Source organism: Parambassis ranga, unplaced genomic scaffold (assembly GCF_900634625.1).
Source record: "Parambassis ranga unplaced genomic scaffold, fParRan2.1 scaffold_21_arrow_ctg1, whole genome shotgun sequence".
Classification (NCBI taxonomy): Eukaryota; Metazoa; Chordata; class Actinopteri; family Ambassidae; genus Parambassis; species Parambassis ranga.
The window spans coordinates 7,470,723-7,492,321 of NW_021144767.1; the positions used below are offsets into that span (position 1 = coordinate 7,470,723).

General features: G+C 44.4%; 2 non-coding genes across 2 annotated transcripts; one reads left to right on the forward strand and one right to left on the reverse strand.

The window, feature by feature from the left end:
- Window positions 1-8,691: 8,691 nt before the first annotated feature.
- On the reverse strand, window positions 8,692-8,763 carry trnap-agg (transfer RNA proline (anticodon AGG)). Its single transcript has one exon. It is a non-coding gene; the product is annotated as a tRNA-Pro (tRNA).
- A 3,689-nt stretch (window positions 8,764-12,452) lies between these two features.
- trnaa-ugc (transfer RNA alanine (anticodon UGC)) lies at window positions 12,453-12,524 on the forward strand. Its single transcript has one exon. It is a non-coding gene; the product is annotated as a tRNA-Ala (tRNA).
- The last annotated feature ends 9,075 nt before the right edge of the window (window positions 12,525-21,599 follow it).

Below are 21,599 nucleotides of genomic sequence, written 5' to 3' on the forward strand. Positions count from 1 at the left end.
CTGGCTGTTCACAGAGCTCTGTCCAAGCACATTAACAGAGAGGGAAGGGGAGTACAAGCAAGAGGGAGTACAAAGTGTTCTGCCCAAACAGGGACTTGAACCCTGGACCCTCAGATTAAAAGTCTGATGCTTCCAATACTTCACTAGTACACTTCATGTAGTGCAGTGAGATCTGATTGACTTGCAATTGACCCTTTATACAAGGGGGATTAGCTCAAATGGTAGAGCGCTCGCTTAGCATAAGAAGGGGTCCGATTTTCTCGCTGTCGCACGCAAGGGAAAAAGTTGAGAAAAATGTGGAGCCCCGCTGTGCGCGGACAAACGTCTCGTGTAGCGGTATTGAGGCAATATTCCTGTTCATTATAAAGGAGTTTAAGTGAAATATGAAACAAATCATCTGCTATGGGCTGGACTCGAACCCGTAGTCTGTGCGACAATGTATAGAGTTGTTGGAGTGTTTAAATCCCACAACGTGCGTAAAATAATTAATGATTGATTTAGCTTAGTTTAGATATGTTTAAATATATTACAATATCAACAGATGTTTTTTAGTTTATTTAGTGTTTACTTTGGCTTTAACATGATATGCCCCGTCCAATGACTTGTGATGTTTACCTGTTTATGGTTTAATAATATGAACAATGAGCAGTCAACGTGTTTTTGTGTGGGAGCTTCTTTGATAAAGATCAGAGTGAATCTTAAATGTTTATATGATTTATCAGAACAAATATAAAACAAATACAAGTGAATACACACACACACACACACTGCATACAGGACTATAAAATACTATTCAGCCCATTCACCCATGTGAAAATATATACAACATATACAGGTCAAATATTAGGTCAAATATTACACAATGTACAATTATACAATAAAATTCAACAGCACTGCATAAAGACAGACAGGCTTGTTGATTTAAACATAAGAAAATTGCTTATATACAATATATACAGGCCAAACATTGTACAGTGTTTACTGTGGATGTTTTTGCTGGCGCAGCCACTCATCCAGAGACATTCCACTGGATGAACGCGAGCAAAATGTGGCATTACCATATCTACTGTGGCCAAACTCTGCTGTTTTAGGATGCCCACATTTGCTGCATGTGTTGAAGGTAACCCTTCTCACATGCTTCCTTTTTTGGACTCCACTCTCCTCCTCCAGAGCCCGCCGCCGCCTGTTCCTCTGAGTGAAACGGGACACAGTAGGAAGAGGAGCAGCAGACGCAGGAAGAAGAGGAGCTGCGCCTGCACCGGATGCTGCAGTACCAGAAGCTGCCATCACCACTGGCACAGTCATGTTTGGGTTCAGAACTAACGTGCCTAACCCAGCTGCTGAAACAGGCTGTGCAGTTTCTGATGCTGTGGGACCAGGTATTGTGGGCACAGGTGTGATGGGGCGCTCCCTGATGCGCCGGCGACCAGGCTGCAGAGGAGGAGCCTGTCCTTCCTGATTTGGTGGAAGTACCAATGTGTGTCTTGGGCCTGATATGACTGGTGCTTCATCCAGTGGTTCCCTCGGAGCAGTAAGCCGGGTTTGAGCCACAGGAATTGAGGCAGATGGAGCCGGTCCCTGATTAAGGACACTCAATTCCTGACTCTTCTGCCGCCGTTGAAACCTGAAAATACATCATTTGCAGGATGCTGTCCTTCTCCATTACTGGACGTGGATGGGTGGGGTGGAGCAGAGGCCTGAGGACTGGTTGTCAAAGATGGGGGGCTCTTTTGAAGATCATGGCAGGGGTCATCCTCACAGAGCACTGACACTGTGATGTCCTCCATGATCTCCTCCTGAAATCCCTCATCTTGCAGGTCCTCGTCATTTATTTGCTCCACCAACCTGTCCTCCTCTTCAGGGTTCTGGAGCACTGGAGTCAATGTTTTGCCTGTCTGGCTGTACAGATACTCCACCCCCAGCAATTCACCTACAAGAAAAAAACAAAAAAGAAAGTGTTCTTAATATTTTGTCCAGAACATAAAAGGTTATACAGATAATGTTTCAAAATACAAAAATGTGGATTGATGAATAAATGATTTATATTGGTGTTAAATGAGTATTTCTTGCCTGTGTATACTCCAGGAGGGCGGTAGCGCTCATCCCAGGGCTTCCCAAACACAACTCGGCTGAGCTGGTCCACAGCCTCTCGCAGGGCACTGCCATATGATCGGATGGAAGAGGCTCCTTTTACAGCCTCTTCCATCCGATCTTCATTCCATCGCATCAAGCCTTCAAGGAGATAGGCCTGAAAATGTGCATCACTGGCACTGGTTCCTAAAGGTTAAATAAAATAGGAAAAAGGGTCACACACACGCAAGATATGTGCTACATTTGAGGTACTATGAGGTTACATGCAATAGAGTTATGTAAATACATGAAAAATCATCATTATAACCAGAATTAATGAGGAAAAGTAATTAAATTAGTTTCTTGTGAGATAAGATCTGTTCTGACATCAGAAAAGGACTGTAATATTACTGTAGAATGTGACATTACTTTAAAGTAATGGAAACAGTTACAGTGCTTATAATACTTAAAGAGACACTGTAATCCATATGGGATACCTGGGATGAAGCGGTTCAAGTGGAGGTGGAAAGACTCCAGGGAGGTAGAGCCACGGGCACACCTGTAGCAGCACAGCTCCAAACCACCTTTCTTCAGTGTCCCCTTCTTAATGTAGAGTGGGAAGTTCTCTGGGTCTTGGATACACAGTACATGTTTCTGCTGTTCTTTCCATATTTGCTGGATCCGATCATGGTCCAGTAGAGGAACTCCCAGAGTGTCCTTCCCATCCACACTGTCAAAGTGATCAATCAGTGATCCAATCAGGCTGGTGGTCTCCTCCATCCCTCTGGTCCTCCTGCGGCAGTGCAGTGCCAACTCCCTCCGGGTAATGCAAGCACTGAGTGCCTTTTCTGAGAGGTGGCCGGTCTTCTTTGCTGCTAGCTCCCCCTCCTTTGCACAACGAAGAGCAGCGACATCCTCTGGATCCCATTCAAAGATGCACGTGGACAGACGTGCCATGAAGACTCCATAGAGTGGATGAGCCTCTGTTGTGACACCTGCAGCAAATCGCCGCATAACATGCCAGATGTCAAGGCGCACTTCGAGGTCATCCCACTCTGAAAACATGGCCTTAACACGAGACTGGCCATGCTGACTGCAGCAGTCTCTGTCCACATACATCACTTTTGGGGGCATCTGTCCTGCCTCCCGATAGCGCTTCATCAGGCCAGCTGCCATGGCATCCAATCCATGTCCCTCGGCAGCTGTGAGCACAGAGACAAGGACTTGGCCGTGTTCATTTCCCACATTTGTGCACCAAGCAGCTGTCCCTGAAGCAGCCCCAGCAAGTTTCTTTGTGAGCTATTTGGAAAAGGTCAAACAGAGTGTTCATTATGCACGCAAACATATTTATATCTGGCCAACATTCTGTATAGGTAAAATGCTGTGATACCTTTTTAGTGGAGTCAATCTTGAGCACAGACCCAAAGACAGATGTAATTTTGGCCTTGACCTCATGCAGTCGCCCCAGAACATCCCTGGCGTATACAGCTAACAGCCACTTAGGTTTAGGTATGGCAGGTAAGGGAGGAGGCTCAAGGAACACAGGAGGCTGCACAAGGGAGGACTTTGCAAATGGCTCACAGGCAGTGAGGTACTGCAGTACACGCTGCGTCCATGCCTCACCATGTTGCTCCATCAACTTCTTGTGAAGCTGAGTCACACTGTTGCCCAATGTCCTCTCCCTCATCATCCTCACCACCCGGTTGTCACATGAGTATCTAATGAAAGACCAGTGTAATAACACAAATGCAGTTTTTGGTTAAACAATAACACAAATCAAAGCACCTAATAATGTTTGATCTTAATTATGACTTGCCTGTATGTCAATAAAGCAGGAAACTGACTGCGGTGGCCCATATCCAGTTGTCCTAAGATGTCTTCGGACCAGGCTGGATACTTATTTGTGCAGCGTTTGCACTCCAAGTACTCTGTTGCAAGGTCATACCACCCGTCGATGTCTAAGACCTTGCGCACAGTACGATACAGTCCTGCCGCTGTTAGTCTGTGTTTACCACAGTCTGGGCGAACACAGACAAGAGGGAACTGCCACATCTTCAGCGGCATCCATAAAAAAAGGGGCCGACAGAAGAAGAGGTCAGGTGAGGCGGGCAGCTGACTGTGAATGAGAGGGGGCTGAGGAGGATGCCACCAAAGCTTCAGCTGGGGCACTAGCTCTGGCTTGCCAGTGTGTAGGTTGGCCTTGAAGAGGGTCTTACGGATCCACTCCTGCTGGAAAGGTGGAAGCTGATCCTTCCAGTGACGAGGGAGCTCAGTAGGTGGCTGATGATGTGAAGGGTCTGGTATTTTTACCACTAGAGGCGGACCAGCACGGGCCTCTGAATGAGCCATGGCTGGAGCTTTTGAAGGAGAAATGCAGAAAAAAATAATATAAGGATGACTGTTGTATTTGATCGCAGTCCACAATCTGCCTGCACAGCATACATTTGGACAAGCATTAATAGATTATGATTATAATTAATAGTTAGACATAAAAAAATAAGAGACCACTGTGGTTTCTTATTTTTTCCAGAGCTGTATTTGAAAAGGATTAGATGGAATAGAGCAAAGAAAATAAGTTGTGATGAATTTAGTATAAAGTAGTGATGCCCACAGACATGAAGCGTGCACACAGTTGCAGTGATGAAAAACAGTTACTGTGATGATTAAAACAATGAATCTCCTCCGTCCTGTTCAGGGGATTAGACAGATAGTGAGTGAGAAAAGCAAGTGATGTTAGTGAAAATGTTATCCAATGATTGTTTCTCAACGGGAAACACAAATGAAAACACCAACACCTTTGGATATCCTTAAGGTTTTGAAGAGGTGCACTCAAAGAATGCATCCCGCTTGAAGCTTGATGCGACATAATCCTGTACTGTAAACAAAAATATTTGAAAAAACAGTGATTTTTTATTCCTCAAAAATAATACTTCACAGTGTGTTTTCACTAAACATTTTCATAATATTTGCATTTGTGTCGTATGCCACACCTGTATTCTGCTGTGCTTCATATTGTGACACTGCAGATACCAGCTCCTCATCATCGTCTTCAGCAAAGTCACCCGCTCCAGAAGGGGCAACAGAAGTGCCTGCAGCACAAATATAAAATGTTATTAGCATTTATTAATAGGTTAATAAAATTATTACTGTTGACAAGACACAAGGACAAACAATGTACGATGTTACTTACCAGTAGGGAAGAGCTGCCTTTGTGCCAAATGTTTGGCTGGGGTTCTGTTGGCAGAGTGCACTGCGGTACTGGGGCTGGAAACAGCAAGTGGATAAGTCTGTGTAGTCTGCCATAATGATAACTGAATACATATACAGTACATGTTACACAGTTACACTCACAGGGTTTAACTGGTGACATCAGTTTTTTAGCCAGCTGTGAAGGAGACAAATGTTTGCCACGCGCCAACAGTGCTTTCACAGTGCCAGTCTTCCACACACCAGTTTGGATGGCAGCAGGTGAAGGAGCAGACATGTGGCAGGCTGCAGGTGTAGGTGCAGAGGCACTGGAGGCTGCAGGTGTAGGTGCAGAGGCACTGGAGGCTGCAGGGGTAGGTGCAGAGGCACTGGAGGCTGCAGGTGTAGGTGCAGAGGCACTGGAGGCTGCAGGTGTAGGTGCAGGCTGACATGCTCCAGCAGAAGCCCTTCTTTTCAAGACGTATGTCTTGAAAATAGCCATGTTGGTTTTGGGCCTGGCATCTGCCTTGATCAGGTACTTGATGAGAGCCTGGGCCTCTTTGCTCTGGTCTTCATAGACGTCCTTCATGGACCGGCCCTTGAAGTCTCCAAACTCTACCATCAAACATCCCTGGTCTCCAGTTTCCCGGGCTTCTGCTTGCACTTGCTGCTTTCTTTTAAACTTCTCCAGTTCCTCTGCCATCTCTCTAATAAGAGATGTGTACTGGATGAACAGCTGCTTATTTTGTGACAGGGGGTTTGCCTGCACCGTCTCTTTAGATATGCTGTCCATCAAATACAATGCATACCCCAGAGAGTTTTCCAGGAGCCATCTAAATCTCTGGCCCTGGTACTTCCCAAACTGGAGCTTGCAGTGAGCAAGCACCAAAAACTGGTCACTGGGGTCTCCACCGTTTACACTCACAAAAGTTCTGGCCTCCGCCACCACTTCCTCTTCAGGTTTGGCCCTTCCAGATTCCACATTTTGCGTTCGCAGCGCCTCCTCTGATGGCGCCATGAGGAGACGCTGTGATGTGGCCGACTGCCGCTTAAAAACCGGATAAGCATACATTTTCTGAAATGAAAATCAGAACAACACTATTACCGCTGAAAGATACCTGTACTTTTAGAGTGTGATCATTTAACAAGCTACTTCATTTCCCCACAGGGATTGATAAAGTAATTCACATTACTATGATAATGTGTACTACTGTGTCTCCTACAAAGCAAAACCATGTTATTTTCATTGAGCTATTGTATTGTACCTTTATTTAAATATTTGTAGAGGTAAGTTGTTAAAGGGGAGGGATTGTAATAAAACACCCACATGAAAACAAACCATTTTAACATCATAACATAACATAACTTAATTTGTAAGAGTAAAAAGTATTCTATTTTGATTTATTCTGATGTATTTTGAAAACCCCAATGTCTGAATCCTTAACTTTACTATATTAATGTTAAAACTGGAATTTCTGAACTGATCAATATCCTACGTTTATAGTTTATAGAGATAGTGAATGACCTCCTGGATTAGCCTACATGTAGGCTACTTTACATCTACAAAGAGCGGTTTACACCATTACAAGGTATTACATGCATATTAGTATGTTATGTGTACATTACATAAAACGAACAATAGAGCAATATCTACCGGTTTACAGAGAATCAATTGCACGTATAGCCTGTTAGCGGGTGGCCATGACAGCGATAGCGATCAATGGTAGTGACATTTTTTGGTCGGTATTTACAGGTTGACGGGTACGTCGAAGAAAACGTGTGCTATATAATGTCCAATCGCTATAGCGCTATGTCGGCCTGTTTTGTTTTCTTAAGGTACAGACTGTATCTGAACAGACGATGGCCGATTTATAGTAAATTAAATAAGGTGAAGTAAACTTCATCTTACCGTTTTCACGAGGAAGGGTCAAAAGTAAGCCACAGTGAAGGAACGCGATTGGTTGGTCAAAAGTAAGCCCAGGGAAAGGAACGTGATTGGTCAAAAGTAAGCCCAGGGAAAGGAACGTGATTGGCTAAAGTGGGCTTACTTTGGGCTTACTTTGGCTCGACTAGCGCGATGCAGTAAGCGCAAGCGAGAGGTAGCAGGATCGATGCCCGCATCCTCCAGCCTGCATTTTAGGAGGGAGGGTGTAGCTGGATGGATGAGGATGGATGGATAATGTGGTGGACTCCCACCCAGCAGATCAAGTCCCAGAGGTTACAGCATCATTTATTAGCTGAGTTTCCCCTCAGGGAAGCTGCTGTTTACAAGCTGTTTACAGAGAGAAGCAAGAAAACAACAGTCAGCATCATCTTCCATAAAAACACATGACAATAACATGTGAGACAGAGAGTTTATGATCAGTGCTCCCCCTGCTGGTTAGGACATATGATGACATTTTTAAATGTACCAGTCAAAAGTCACTCAGTGGTTTGTCTTTGTTTTTATGACTTTCTACATTGTAGATTCATCCTGAAGACATCAGAGCTATGAAGGAACACATGTGGAATGATGTAGTGAACAAACAGTGTTAAACCAAGCAGAATATGTTTGATGTTTGACATTCTTCCAAGCAGCCAGCTTTTGCTTTGATGACAGCTTTGCACACTCTTTGCATTCTCTCAATCTGAACTGAACCACCAATGCTGTGCAATGCTGACATCTAGTGGTGGAATCGCAGGCTGCAGCCTCCTCATTCCAAAATCAATCCCTCCTCCACATAAAGTCAAAAGTTCTAAATGTGAGTCATTAAATGAGAGGTTCCAGCAGAAACGTCCAAACATCTGAAGAGAAGCTGAGAAGCCTGAGATACAGGGGCTGCAAGCTGTGCTTCAACTGTTCCTGTTTAGACAATAAGAACAGATCACCAATGTCTTTTAATGTGTACAGTGGGTGCAGGAAGTATTCAGACCCCCTTAAATGTTTCACTTTGTTATATTGCAGCCATTTGCTAAAATCATTGAAGTTCATTTTCCTCATTAATGTCCACACAGCTCCCCATACTGACAGAAACACACAGAGTTGTTGACATGTTTGCAGATGTATTAAAAAGACAAAGTGAAATATGACATGGTCCTAAGCATCAGAGCCTTTGCTGTGACTCTCATATATTGAACTCAGGTGCGTCCATTTCTTCTGATCGTCCTTCAGATGGTTCTACACCTTCATCTGAGTCCAGCTGTCTTTGATGATACTGATTGGACTTGATGAGGACAGACACACACCTGTCTGTATAAGACCTTACAGCTCACAGTGCAGGTCACATACTGGGTGATGACGTCCTCCTGCAGGTGTTACTGTGGAACAACTGCTCTGGATTGGGATGAGTCTGAATAGAACTTTGTTAGCTTTGTAAAGCTGTGTGGTAGTTAGAGAGGAACTGAAAAGAGTCAACAACAAGGAGTTGGTCTCCAATGGAATAAAGTTAAACATCAGGGCTCGTCCGGGATTTGAACCCGGGACCTCTCGCACCCTAAGCGAGAATCATACCCCTAGACCAACGAGCCATGTGTGGCCACTTATTTTTCATGTTTCAGTCAGTGGAAGAACATGATGTGTTTGTGTAACACTGGAGATGTTAGCTGTACATGTGCAGAACAAAGACATGACCCACAGCAGACCATCATGTTTAAGGAGCAGCAGGAAGTCCTCTTCTTAGTAACATTTAGGTGAATGGGACGGCACATTTGATGTTTGACTTCATCTATGAACACGTCTGCAGCATGTTTACTGCATTTGAACTGTTACTAATAGAATTTCACTTGCTGTTTCTGTCACTTCTTTCATTATGAGTTAAGACTCCAATAAGTTCCATTAAACTCACAGTGATGTATCAAGACTTCATAGCCTTTCTTCTTCATGCCTCCCTCCCACCTTACCCATTAAGCACATGTGTTTGTTACCAGCAGCAACATGATTGTAGTAAAAAGCTCATTGAACACTAAGCTCAAGGCTCTTGGTAGTTGCTGCTTCTTCTCCTGTGCTCCTGCAGACACTCCCAGTCCTCCTCTCTGACTGAGCTCACCTGCTTCCACTTGCTGATCAGGAGACAAAGGACAAAGGAGGGAAGATGAGACACAGAGGGACATTTGTCCTTTTGTTAGTAGGGCTGCTGCTTGTTGTTGCTCCTTTAGAAAACCTGATGTGTTTTCTTGTTCCTTTAGTGGAAAATAATGAGTCTCTTTTGCTTCTTTGTCTCCTAGTTCAGCTTTTGTTCCTCTCCTTGTCCTCTGACCTGCTGAGGGATGTCAAATGGACTTTTAGCTGCACATGCTGGAAGATCATATGAAGATGTCCATGTATTGAAAGTTCCATGTAAGGAAAGCTTTAGCTCTTCTTCTTCCTCTTTGATTCTTGGATTCATTTGTCTTTGAAAATGACTCTTTGTCTTCTTCCTGCTTTTGCTTTTATCATGCTTTGATTCATTTCCTCTGTCCCTAGCTTCCTGTTTTATTTGGAAAGATCTAAGCTGTGTTCCAATTCAGGGTCTGCATCCTTCGGAGGACACAGCCTATGCGGTCTAAGGAGGCCGCGTCCTCCTGAGGATCCTCCGGAGGATTCTCAACCGTTGGTAAATGGGACGGTCTAGCCTTCAAAGCACTTCCTGATTGTGGCACGACGTCACAAGTTCTACCCCCCAAGCCCGGGAAAAACAAACGCGGACAGACGACAGCAGACGAACACAGAGTAAAAAGAGAAAAGAGAGGAAAGACACGAAAAGGCAGAAAAACGAAAGATGGAAATGGAGATCGAGATTTGGATTTTGTTTTGTTTAATATTTACGTTGTTGGCGGAAGAGGAGAGGTGGCTTCAGCGGCGGCTCCAGCGGCAGCGAAATTGGCGCCGACTCGTCTATTTCAGGCTGGGAGAGCGCAGTGGAGAGGTAACGTTAACCCGCTGCTGTAATAACCCATACTATTGATAATAATTAATATACCAGTTACTGAACAAATGCCTGCCATATAAACAGTAGTTGACAAATATGATTTAATGTAATATGTATTTATTCATTTGTAAGACTTGAATACTTTAAACTAGTTTTAGTTAAATGTGTAAGAACTGTTAACATCCAATAGAATTGTATCAGCTGTAAATCAATAGCTGTAGTTTAATCCTCTTGTTCTTACCCTCATGTCTCCAGACAGGGCAGATTTACTGCCGTATAAATGTACAGGTCCCTGTTCTACAAACCTTTTTTTAACAATCATGACACCACCCAAGACTTCCGGCTGAGCAGAGAGTCCCTGGCGGTGCTGCTGGAGCTTCTACACCAGGAAAGAAGACACGGATGGGGTGCCACAATAGAGACCTTGGTGTTCCTCTTCTGGCTGGCGAGTGGGACATCCTACAGAGTGGTGGCAAGGGTGTTCGGGATGCCTCGTACCACTGTTCACCGCATCGTCCATCGGGTTACGGAGGAGGTGGTGGCTATCCGCCACAAGTTTCATCTACCTCCGCAATACCGCAGAAGACCTGGCGGCAGTAACCCAGGGGTTTGCAGGGCTGGCGAGACACAGAGCTTTCTGCAAAGCTGCTGGAGCAATCGGCGGCTGCCATGTGAGGATCAAGCCTCCAAGCGGCCCTGATGGTCACTGCTACCGCAACAGGAAACTGTTTTCCTCCATTTTATTGCAGGCAGTGTGTGACCATCAGGGCCGCTTCATTGACACGTACGTGGGCTGGCCGGGGTCGGTGCACGACTCCAGAGTACTCCAGCACAGCCCACTGTACAGGCGTGGCATCTACCCTCCTCCAGGGCACTTCATCTTGGCAGACGGCGGGTACCGTTGTCTCCAGCATCCACTCCCCCTCATCACTCCTTACAAGCAGCCCAGCGCTTCAACAGCCATCATTCCAGGGCACGCTCCATCATAGCCTTTGGAATGATGAAGACGAGGTGGCGAGCCATCTTCCTCCAAGCGCTGGAGGTGCACCACACCTTTGTGCCTCAGGTATGTCACTACATGAGAGAAATATTGCTTATTGTCAAATGGCCTGCACATCATCAACATCTGCCTGGGTGCCGGTGACATCATGGCCCCAGAGGATGGAGTGCAGGAGGACATGCCGGAGGATGAGGGGGAGAACGGGCTGGAGGCAGCCAGTGGGGCTCCCTGGTGGGATCAGCTGTCTGCTGAGGTGTCTGCCCTGGAGGAGGGAATACTTGACCATGATTACTTTCAGAGGGTAAGTAAGTAGTAATTTTATAGCTATTTCAATTCCAAGCTGTTGTGCAATGTAAATAATAACTTAAACAACATAGAAATTTGAATGTACAACACAAAAACATCACCTCCTGTCCACCATCCTCTCCAATAAACCAAAAAGCCTCTCCATCCTCTCTCTGCTCTCCCTTTCTCTCCTTTCCTCAGCCTCCCTCTGCAGCCTCATGTCCTCCCTCATTAGCTCCAAAAAAACATTGTTTTCTCTCCTCCTCTTCCTCCTTGTTCCTTGTTATGGTCCTGGCTGCCTCTCCTCATTATCGTCATCATCATCGTAAATGCAGCGCCGTGCCCCTGGTGCTGCTGAGAAGGGGTCCAGGAGTGCTTTGTTTTTCTTTGTTTGTTTGTTTATTCTGGGGCCCCTGGTAGTACGCCAGAGAACCAGGAGGGAGGGACAGCTTACCGGGGAGGCCGCACTTTACCTGGGCACACACCTTGCACACACACACAGACAAATCTTGTCAAGACCGCAGTGCCTGTCTTTAGCATCCCTTGTCCATACGTACCTGTAGGGTCTTAACCAAGACCTGTGTGCACGTGTCTGTGTGTGTGATGTCGGCATGATACGCATGCATACATCTGTACCATGCACAGATCTGTACCATGCAGGAATCACTATCACAGTCAGAGTTCATATCAATGAGCAGAGAGCTGCAGTGGGCAGAAATCCCCACAGGTGGTCAGGTGGTCCTTTGTAGTATTTGTGATCTGCTCATTATAGCCTTTAATCATCAGCTGAGCATGAAGTCTGTTACAGCCTTCCCTCCTCCAGGCAATTTTGTCTTCTCCCCAAAGAAATGTACAAACTGGAGATATTTTAATGTTGTAGAAAAACATGTGCTTAGTGTTGTTCTTCCATCGACAATATTTTACTTTATCTATTTTATGCGACTCAGAATCTTGTTTATATGCACATAATAAACATTTACAATGGGGCTTTCGCACTACTCAGTGCTCAGGCCCTAACAACAGTGGGGGATGTAGCTCAGTGGTAGAGCGTATGCTTTGCATGTATGAGGCCCCGGGTTCAATCCCTGGCATCTCCAAGGTTATCTTATGCTCCTCTGTCAGCTCAAAGAGTTAATTGTTTACACCTAACAAGTCCAATGTGCTTCATCTGGTCAAGTTCAGTAGAACTGATGGAGCCACTTGGGCTACGTTCAGTCTGCAGACTAATGTGACCTGTATCTGATATTGTCATGACAGTGTGAACAGCTCAATTCTGATTTTTTTATATCCGACCCAGGCCACTGTCATATGTGGTCCTAAATCAGATACGTATCAGATTTTTTGCAATGCGACCTCAGTCTGAACGGCTATGCGGCATATATCCGACTTTTGCGTCAGTGAAAGGCGACAGGCGTCACAATTCTGCGACATAGGAGCGGGCAGACAAGCTGTGTTGTTAGCAACAAGCGCCTGTTGCCAGGAAGTAGAGCCCAACTCCAACGCGCGGCTCACAGATGAGGGAGATGTCGACTGTCTTGCTGTGAAAGTGACACAGAAAGGCGCTCGCAGACGTATTCAAAGGTTCTCGTCATTCTGAAGTTATGAATGTTGAATGTTATGAATGAAGTCAGTGTCGCTAAAAGCAGTCACATCACTATCCCACCACTCCGCACCCACACGCATCTCTGTACAGACGCTGCAGCTACTGCGCTCTTCCTTCTCAGCATTCTTCTTGATATTATTTGAATGTAATTATGTTGGCTACTCTCGAACATTAACGTAAACAAAGGCACACAAGCACACATTGTGTGACGTTGTGTCCTCTTCTGCACATGCGGGTCACTTCAGGGCCACAGTCCATTCACACAGGAGTGGTAGCAGTCACATATTATTTTGTAAACACCAAAAAAATCGGATTTCACCAAAAAATCAGAATTGAGCATTAAGACCTGCCGACCTCTGAACGTAGCCTTGGAGAAGTGGCGAAAAAAAGTGTTAAGAGTGCAGGGCCTGCCTACAATCAGACACAGGTGCAGCACGTTAGGGCAGGGCAGCTAATCAGCGGGGGACAAGCACACAGAGGTGGGAGAGCAGAGAGGAAGCAGCAAAACACACGGCACCAGGAGTGGATCCGTTGTTGGACCATGCTGATTTTTGAACAAATGAATATGACAGGAATTGGAATGCTGGCGTTCTAGTCTGCTGCAAGTCCATGCAGAGCTTTATAAAGAGTAACAGTGATTATTGTGGAACAGAATTCAGCTCCCCCTGAATGGAAGGCAACTTTTTTGGAATGAAAGTCAGCATAACAGAATGAAACGCAGGTTTTCAGAATGAAAGCCAGCGTTCATCCATGTGCCACTTCTACTTTACATTGATACAAATGTATCTGTTCATATCACCTGACAGGACCGATTTTGGTGTAACCATAAGTGAAATTGTTATTTGTTGCAAGTCATACACTCTCATACTCTGGATTCCATTACAGGCCAATGTGGACCTCATGACAGTGTTGTATGGAAAGCCAGTTCAGTTCATTTCTTGATATTAAATATTTTGTTCTTGCACTACTTAACTAGTGAATACATTTAGACCTGGTTAGCTAATTAGTTCTTACATGTTCACATGGAGTCAGCTACTGCATGATGTAACATCTAGTATCTGACAAACAAGTAAACCCTATACATGACCACCAAAAACCCATAACACATTATATAACATCTTAAAGTAATTATTATTAGGAGGATGCTGTCATCTTCCTGCTAAATTGAGCTTTCTCACCTGGAGAGCCGGCGATCCTGAAGGACAAACCGGAGTAGACAGGGGTGGACCACCTGCTGTCAGAGTGGATCAGGGACTACCTCACAAACTGACCACAATAGCTTTAATTTGCACATACAAATACTACTGTTTACTGCTTACTTTTGCACTTCAGCCACTTTACAGTCTGTTTACATTGTTCATGGACATTTGGATAGTCATAACATTTATGACTTGATAACCTGTACATACTTAATATTTTATATTTTATTTGTATCTATTCTCTCTTCTATTTTACTGTGTCTTATATTTCAAGCTGCTCACTTGTGCCTTAAATTGCCCCCCAGGGAGAAATAAAGTTTTCTGAATCTGAATCTGAATCTGAACAATATGTGAGAGCCCAGAACTGTGGGTCTTCAGAAACAACACTGACGGCTGTGTGCTGCAGAAGTTCTCTAACAACACTGCGATTGTTGGTTTCATCACTGACCACGACGACACAGAGTACAGAGGACTGACGCAGAACTTTGTGGACTGGTGTCAGCGAAACCACCTCCTGATCAATGCAGGGAAAACCAAGGAGATGGTGGTGGACTTTCGCAGACGACACTCAGCCCCCCCCCCCCCCCCCCCCCCCCCTCACCGGTGAACATCCAGGAAATGGACATTGAGCAAGTTGACTCTTACAAATACCTGGGTGTTCCGATGAGATCCGAGGAGATGGTGGTGGCATCAGTCATTCTGTACGGTGTGGTCTGCTGGAAGAGCAGCATCACAAAGGGAGAGGAAAAAGCTGGACAGAGTCATCAGGAAGTCCAGCTCTGTCCCGACCTTGCAGGAGGAGACTGCAGGAGGTGGGTGACAGGAGGGTCCTGACAAAACTGACATCCATGCTGGACAATGAGTCCCACCCCCTGCAGAACACCCTGTCAGCCCTGCAGAGCAGCTTCAGTGGCAGACTGCTCCACCCTCGGTGTGTGGAGGAGAGGTACAGAAGGTCTTTCCTTCCTGCTGCTGTCAGACTGTATAATAACCACTTCTGATAGGAGCAATATTCACACACCACAGTGTACAATACATAATTTATTTAGTTATGCAGTTTTCTTACAGACCACTTCTACCTCCACTCACCTGTTAATATGCATACTCTTATTTGATTCTATTGTATATTGTAGTTAATGTTATTATGTATATAGCTTTTCTCATCCTTTTGCTGTCTATATCTGCTGCTGCTAAAACACAATTTCCCCATTGTGGGACAAATTAATCTTTTCCTGTTTTTACAGACAGTTCTGGATAGCAGGCCCAGTGTGTTTGGGGAGGAGGGAGACTGTGTTTCGACATTTGAGGCAAGAGGCTAAACCATGCTTTTTAAAATCTGGAAACAAGTAATGGAGCGCCAACACCAAACTGGAGAGGGAGCCATGCTCACCCTGAGCACTGTTATGTACTGTAGCAACCTAACTTCTTCGACTCCTCTTACAAACCACCTGTCCTCTGTTTAAAATGTGGACGTTATTGTCCTCAAAAGACTGACTGTCCTTTCTCTTTGAGGTGAAGATGGACTGCTGAGTGTTGGCCTGTGGATGTGGCTGTGGGTTTTTATTGACTAATAACATATCAGTTCTAGAATGATTGCTGCTGGGAGTTTGAGCAGACAGCTGTTTACATGGTCTAAGTTGAATATGAACTTATTTGGAATAAAGATTAATCCTGCAAACGTAAACATGAGGCAGCCATCCACATGGATCCACATCCATCTACTGAAGTTCAAAGATGCGGGATTTGAACCCGGGACCTCTCTCACCCAAAGCAAGAATCATACCCCTAGACCAACGAGCCATGTGTGACCTCTTATTTTTTATGTCAGTCGGTGGAAGAACAACACAAAGCAATTCAATTCAGTTCAATTCAGTTTTATTTATATAGCGCATATTACAATCAGACATTGTCTCAAAGCGCTTCACAGGAACCCCCCTAAGAGCACTGTGGCAAGGAAAAACTCCCTTTAAGAGGAAGAAACCTTGAGCAGGACCTGTCAACTTAAAGGGGAACCAGTCCTGCTGCCAGTCAGAGAGGATGAAGGAGAGAGAGAGAGAGAGAGAGAGAGGATGAAGGAGAGAGAGAGAGAGAGAGGGAGAGAAGCAAACATGATACAAATATGATACAGTACAGAGCAAACATGACAGCAAGATGAGACAGTGATTATACTGTAATAGATATCTATCGTCAGTCCATAAGTAGTAATAGTAATTTGATAGCAAGGATGAGCAGCAGGGGCTGATGAAGTCGATGAGCACAGGAGAGATCAGGGGCCGGACTGCAGGTCAGTATGCAGGTCTTGAGACCTGCAAAGAGAGAGAACGAGAGCGAGGTACAGAACTACAAGGAAGACAGTAAACACAGATTATGAGACGATATTACCCAGTATGATCCAGACTAAGGAGTAGAGGAGAGGTCAGAGGGTGAGGGGGAAACTGCTCAATGGGTCCTGTTTGTACCCCCCAACAAGGTAGGCCTAGAGAGAGCACATGCTCTTCTTAGTTTGACATTGGTAAAGATATGTGCAAAGATTTCTTCTAACTGTGTCAACAAAGACTGAACACTTTGCATATCACTGTCCTCCATGAGGAGACTGTCCTCCATGTCTAGATAAGGCTTGCTGTCTAGCAGCTGGGAGAAATGTCTTTCTGTGGCTGTGGCATTAGCTCAACATTGAATCATGAAGTTTATTTGTTGCATAACAGGAAGTGGTCTTGTATTAGGGTGTGACCCTCCTGAGAAGCAGAACCTCTCCTTTATAGGGCTGTCTTGATAACTGCCTCTCATTTCCACCTGTTGTCTGTTCCATTTGCACAACAGCAGCTGAAACTGATCCACAATCAGTGTTGATCTTAACTGGAAAGGCTGATTTCACGCAGGTGTGGCCAGATCAACCTGTCTCTGGCAACAGGTTAAGTACCACAGGCTTCTAAACTGCTGTGATCTCCAACCTCACCTTTATTTCTAAGATATTTCAAAGGGTGGCTGCAAGTCAGTCCACCTACAGCACCGGTCTGTTTGAAGTGTTCCAGGATTCAACAATAATCTGTTAAATATCACAGACCAGAGTGAAATCAAGTCCTTTTGAGGCAGAAATAAGCCCCTGGACTCACTGTGGGGCCACAGTCACTTTTTGGCAGATGAAAACACCAGTTTTTGAGGTTTATTATTTTAAAGGGGTCTTCATGGTATAAATGTGCTGGCTGCATCATAAGTTCTTGTTATTTAATGATAGTTAATTATAACTTCCTGGACCTGCAGACTCTTTGTCTTCATATGGGCTGAATGAAGGGAGACTAGCACAGATTTGACATGTGTGACTTCCACATGCTTTCCTACCATGAATGGAACAAGTCAAGCAGCACATGATGTGTTTGTGTAACACTGGAGATGTTAGCTGTACATGTGCAGAACAAAGACATGACCCACAGCAGACCATCATGTTTAAGGAGCAGCAGGAAGTCCTCTTCTTAGTAACATTTAGGTGAATGGGACGGCACATTTGATGTTTGACTTCATCTATGAACACATGTCTGCAGCATGTTTACTGCATTTGAACTGTTACTAATGTCATGATGCCAGCTGTGTCAGCTTTGTTTCCCTTTAAGTCCTCCATCTTCCTGCTTCATGTACTTTGTTGTTTTGTTGGATATCCTGTTTTATTGTGAAAGGACTCTTTCCTTCCTCTTGTGTTTCCCTCCTTGTTGCTCAGCTGCTCCGCCATGATTGTTGTCACCTGTGTCTTGTTAACTCTTGTGTGTCCAAGTCTTGTGCTGTCCTTTGCTGTCTCTGTCACTTTCAGAGCTTTCTATGTTTGCACCTGTTGTTTCCTGTTCCTTCAGTGTCTTCAGCATGCAGTCTGTTCAGGTTTGGGTCCCTTGACCTTTTCTTTAATACTTTGGTAGTTTATAATTTCACCTGCTATTCTGTCACTTCTTTCATTATGAGTTAAGACTCCAATAAGTTCCATTAAACTCACAGTGATGTATCCAGACCTCATAGTAAAGCCTTTCTTCTTCATGCCTCCTCCCACCTTACCCATTAAGCACATGTGTTTGTTACCAGCAGCAACATGATTGTAGTAAAAAGCTCATTGAACACTGTGCTCAGGGCTCTTGGTAGTTTCTGCTTCTTCTCCTGTGCTCCTCCAGACACTCCCAGTCCTCCTCTCTGACTGAGCTCACCTGCTTCCACTTGCTGATCAGGAGACAAAGGACAAATGAGGGAAGATGAGACACAGAGGGACATTTGTCCTTTTGTTAGTAGGGCTGCTGCTTGTTGTTGCTCCTTTAGAAAACCTGATGTGTTTTCTTGTTCCTTTAGTAGAAAATAACGAGTCTCTGCTTTTGCTTCTTTGTCTCCTAGTTCAGCTTTTGTTCTCTCCTTGTCCTCTGACTTGCTGAGGGATGGAAAATGGACTTTTAGCTGCACATGCTGGAAGTCCTGACTCCAAAGCGAGTAATTTCCCATAGACTCCCATGATAAAATGGCCGACATCACAGCAGAAAAGAACATGTTTACAGCCTGGTACAAAAAACCACTCTGGTCTCAGATGATAGGTTCTCTTCTAGTGTCAACTGTATCGGGGGTGAATTTTTTTACAACTCACTCCTTTCAATTGTATTCAGACTTAAAATTACACATAATTATGGGCGTTGCCGCTTGAGTGACAGACAGTTGACGTATCACAGCACGAGTTTCCTCCCCCTCTTTGTCCATATTTGTAGTTTTGGCGGACGTGACACTGCCAACATGGCGGCGGTCAGCGTGTCCTGGAACCTCCCACCGAGCCTCAGAATGGCTCTTCCGAAACAAACGGAAGCTCTCACGGAAGCTCTGTCCTTAGTTTTTACTGTCAATGGAACGTGTTCTAAGGGTTGTCAGAATTTCTGTATGAGGTATTGTAAAGATATAGAGAAAGTAAATACATCTATTGTGTGGTAATGTGGTATAGATAAATGTGCATGAATTAATATTTATAATATTATTGTTGTTAGTTATTATGTGTATATTAACATTTTTTATACATTTTATGAAAGTGCTTGTGTTACTGGGTGATTGGGGGAGGGGCATTTTTATTGATTTTTATTTAGGAGCAATAGTGATATCAAAGTGTTTGGGCTCAGGCGATTCCTCTTTTTTGATAAACTTCCCCAGCCTTGGAAAACACCCTCTCACAGGGGACCGAAGAAGCAGGTGTGCACAGAATCTGAAGTGCCAGTTTGTACGGGTGCGGATATAGATGCTTCTGAGTGAGCCAGTAGAGCAAAAGGGTCCTGTTGCCTTGGAATGTTCAGTTCTGCAGGATACCTTTGCACTTGAACAGTAGCCTCTGCTTTGGCACTGGACTGTCCACGGCCCTGAGTCACAGTATTGTCAAAAAGCGGCCACAGGTCACCTGCAAACGAATATATAACGATATTGCAGTAAACGTTAAGAAATGTTGATGATCTAAAAAAATAAAATACACATTGTCCAATGCCACGTTTTTTGCTTACCTCACTTTCCACAAGTTTACCGGGTCCAAGGTGTTCCTGTAGGTTTTGTGTAAACAATTTATATGGGCCCATCTTGCTCCATAAAATCTCTGGCTTTTCCCCAGCCCAAATTTCATTTACTACTGTAGGAAGAAAATAAAAAAATACTTGTAATGACCTCAGCACAGACAAAACACCACTTTCCACTGAATCAGGTTGCATTACTGATAGAGGAGGAGCAGGGCTGGATGACGGTGGAGCAGAGGTAGAGGGTAGTGTTGTATGGGGAGGAAATAGTGGATGGTGATGCTGAAAGTGTGGATGAAGAAGGCCATTTGTGGGGGATGCGGGGTGTGGGCTGTGTGTATTTGGTAAGGTGGTCAATGTTGACCACCTTGTTCTTGTGGTCAGCACTTTTATATTCAGTTTTAATTATTGTGAAGGGCCCTAGCAGTGGTTTACCCCCCTTCCTTTGCTCCTGACGGATGACCTGATCTCCCACAGCAAACTTGTCCTCCTGCCCTGTCTCCTCCCTCTTCCGCTTCACTGAAGCCCTGACCCTCTCAGTGTTTTCCAGGGTGACTGCATAATTTCTTTTAAGTATTTTTAGTCCTGCAGATAGTGTTTCATGCCCCAACACATTCTCCACGATGCTATCAGTTACCTGAGAGGAAATATATCACAATGTTGGTAAACCAGATTGATGGATTACTGTACCATGCACCACATACATGTATTGAGAACACACCTCATACTCTTCTGGAATCTCAGTAGGATATCTCTTCTCCCTACCAAACATTAGAAAATAAGGTTGTCAGTTGTTTTTTTGTTCTCAGGGCAAACAAAGAGGATTGCAGGTGGCTGTCCCAAGTCTCAGGTTTCTCCCCAACTAGTTTATTCAAAGTCCTGTAAGATCAAAGATAAACACAGTTACATGATTGCAAAAAGTAACACAAAATCGACAAACATTATAAAACATACCTTTGAATGGTCCCATTCATTTTCTCTACCAAGCCATTGGTCTGGGGGTGGTAGGGTGAACACAAGCTTCTCTTTGTTCCCAGCTTGTCACAGATCCTATAGTTTATCTGGATTAACAATAATAATACTGAGACAAAACTTATCATTGAAATTAGGGGCAGATAACATAAGTGGTGTTACCTGATTGACAAATTCACATCCTTGGTCAGGTAAAAGCCTTCTTGGGGCACCAAATTTATAAAGTAAACAACCTCCACTGCTCCTTTGGTCTTCAGTGGATACGCCTCTGTCCACTCGTAAAGTAATCTATCATAACACAAATATACTGGTGGCCCTTCTTTGTTGGTGTGAGCTTGCCAATAAGGTCCATGCCCAGTAGTCCCAGTGGCTCAGTTATCTTAAACATAAAAAAGTCTAGTTATGGACATGGCTTCAATTGGAAATATGTTAAATGTTTTAATGCAGTCACCTCAATGGGGATGTATGCCTTCTTTATTTTCGTAGTGCTTCGTAGTGCCTGGCATTCAGGACACTCAAATATCTACAATAATTAAAGTATGGGGTGAATGAAAATCACCAAAAATTACCATGCACAGATTAAAAAAAACCCATTTCCGTATGTCTTTTTCCATACCAGGCCAGTAATATCTACGTGCAATAGCATCATATGTTTTCTCCATCCCACAATGGCCACCATGCTCACTAGCATGCAAATCCTGGAACACCTGGTTTGCTTCTTCAGGTGACTTAACAACTTTTGCAAGGTGTTCTCCCTGCTTTCGTCTTCGGCGAATATAGTGGAGCTGCTCATCTAATGATGATTCCGTTTATTTTTTTAATGAAATTGTAATTTACAATAGAAAATAAAACAATAGTTACCACTTACCCTTAATTAAGTAATTTTCACACCTT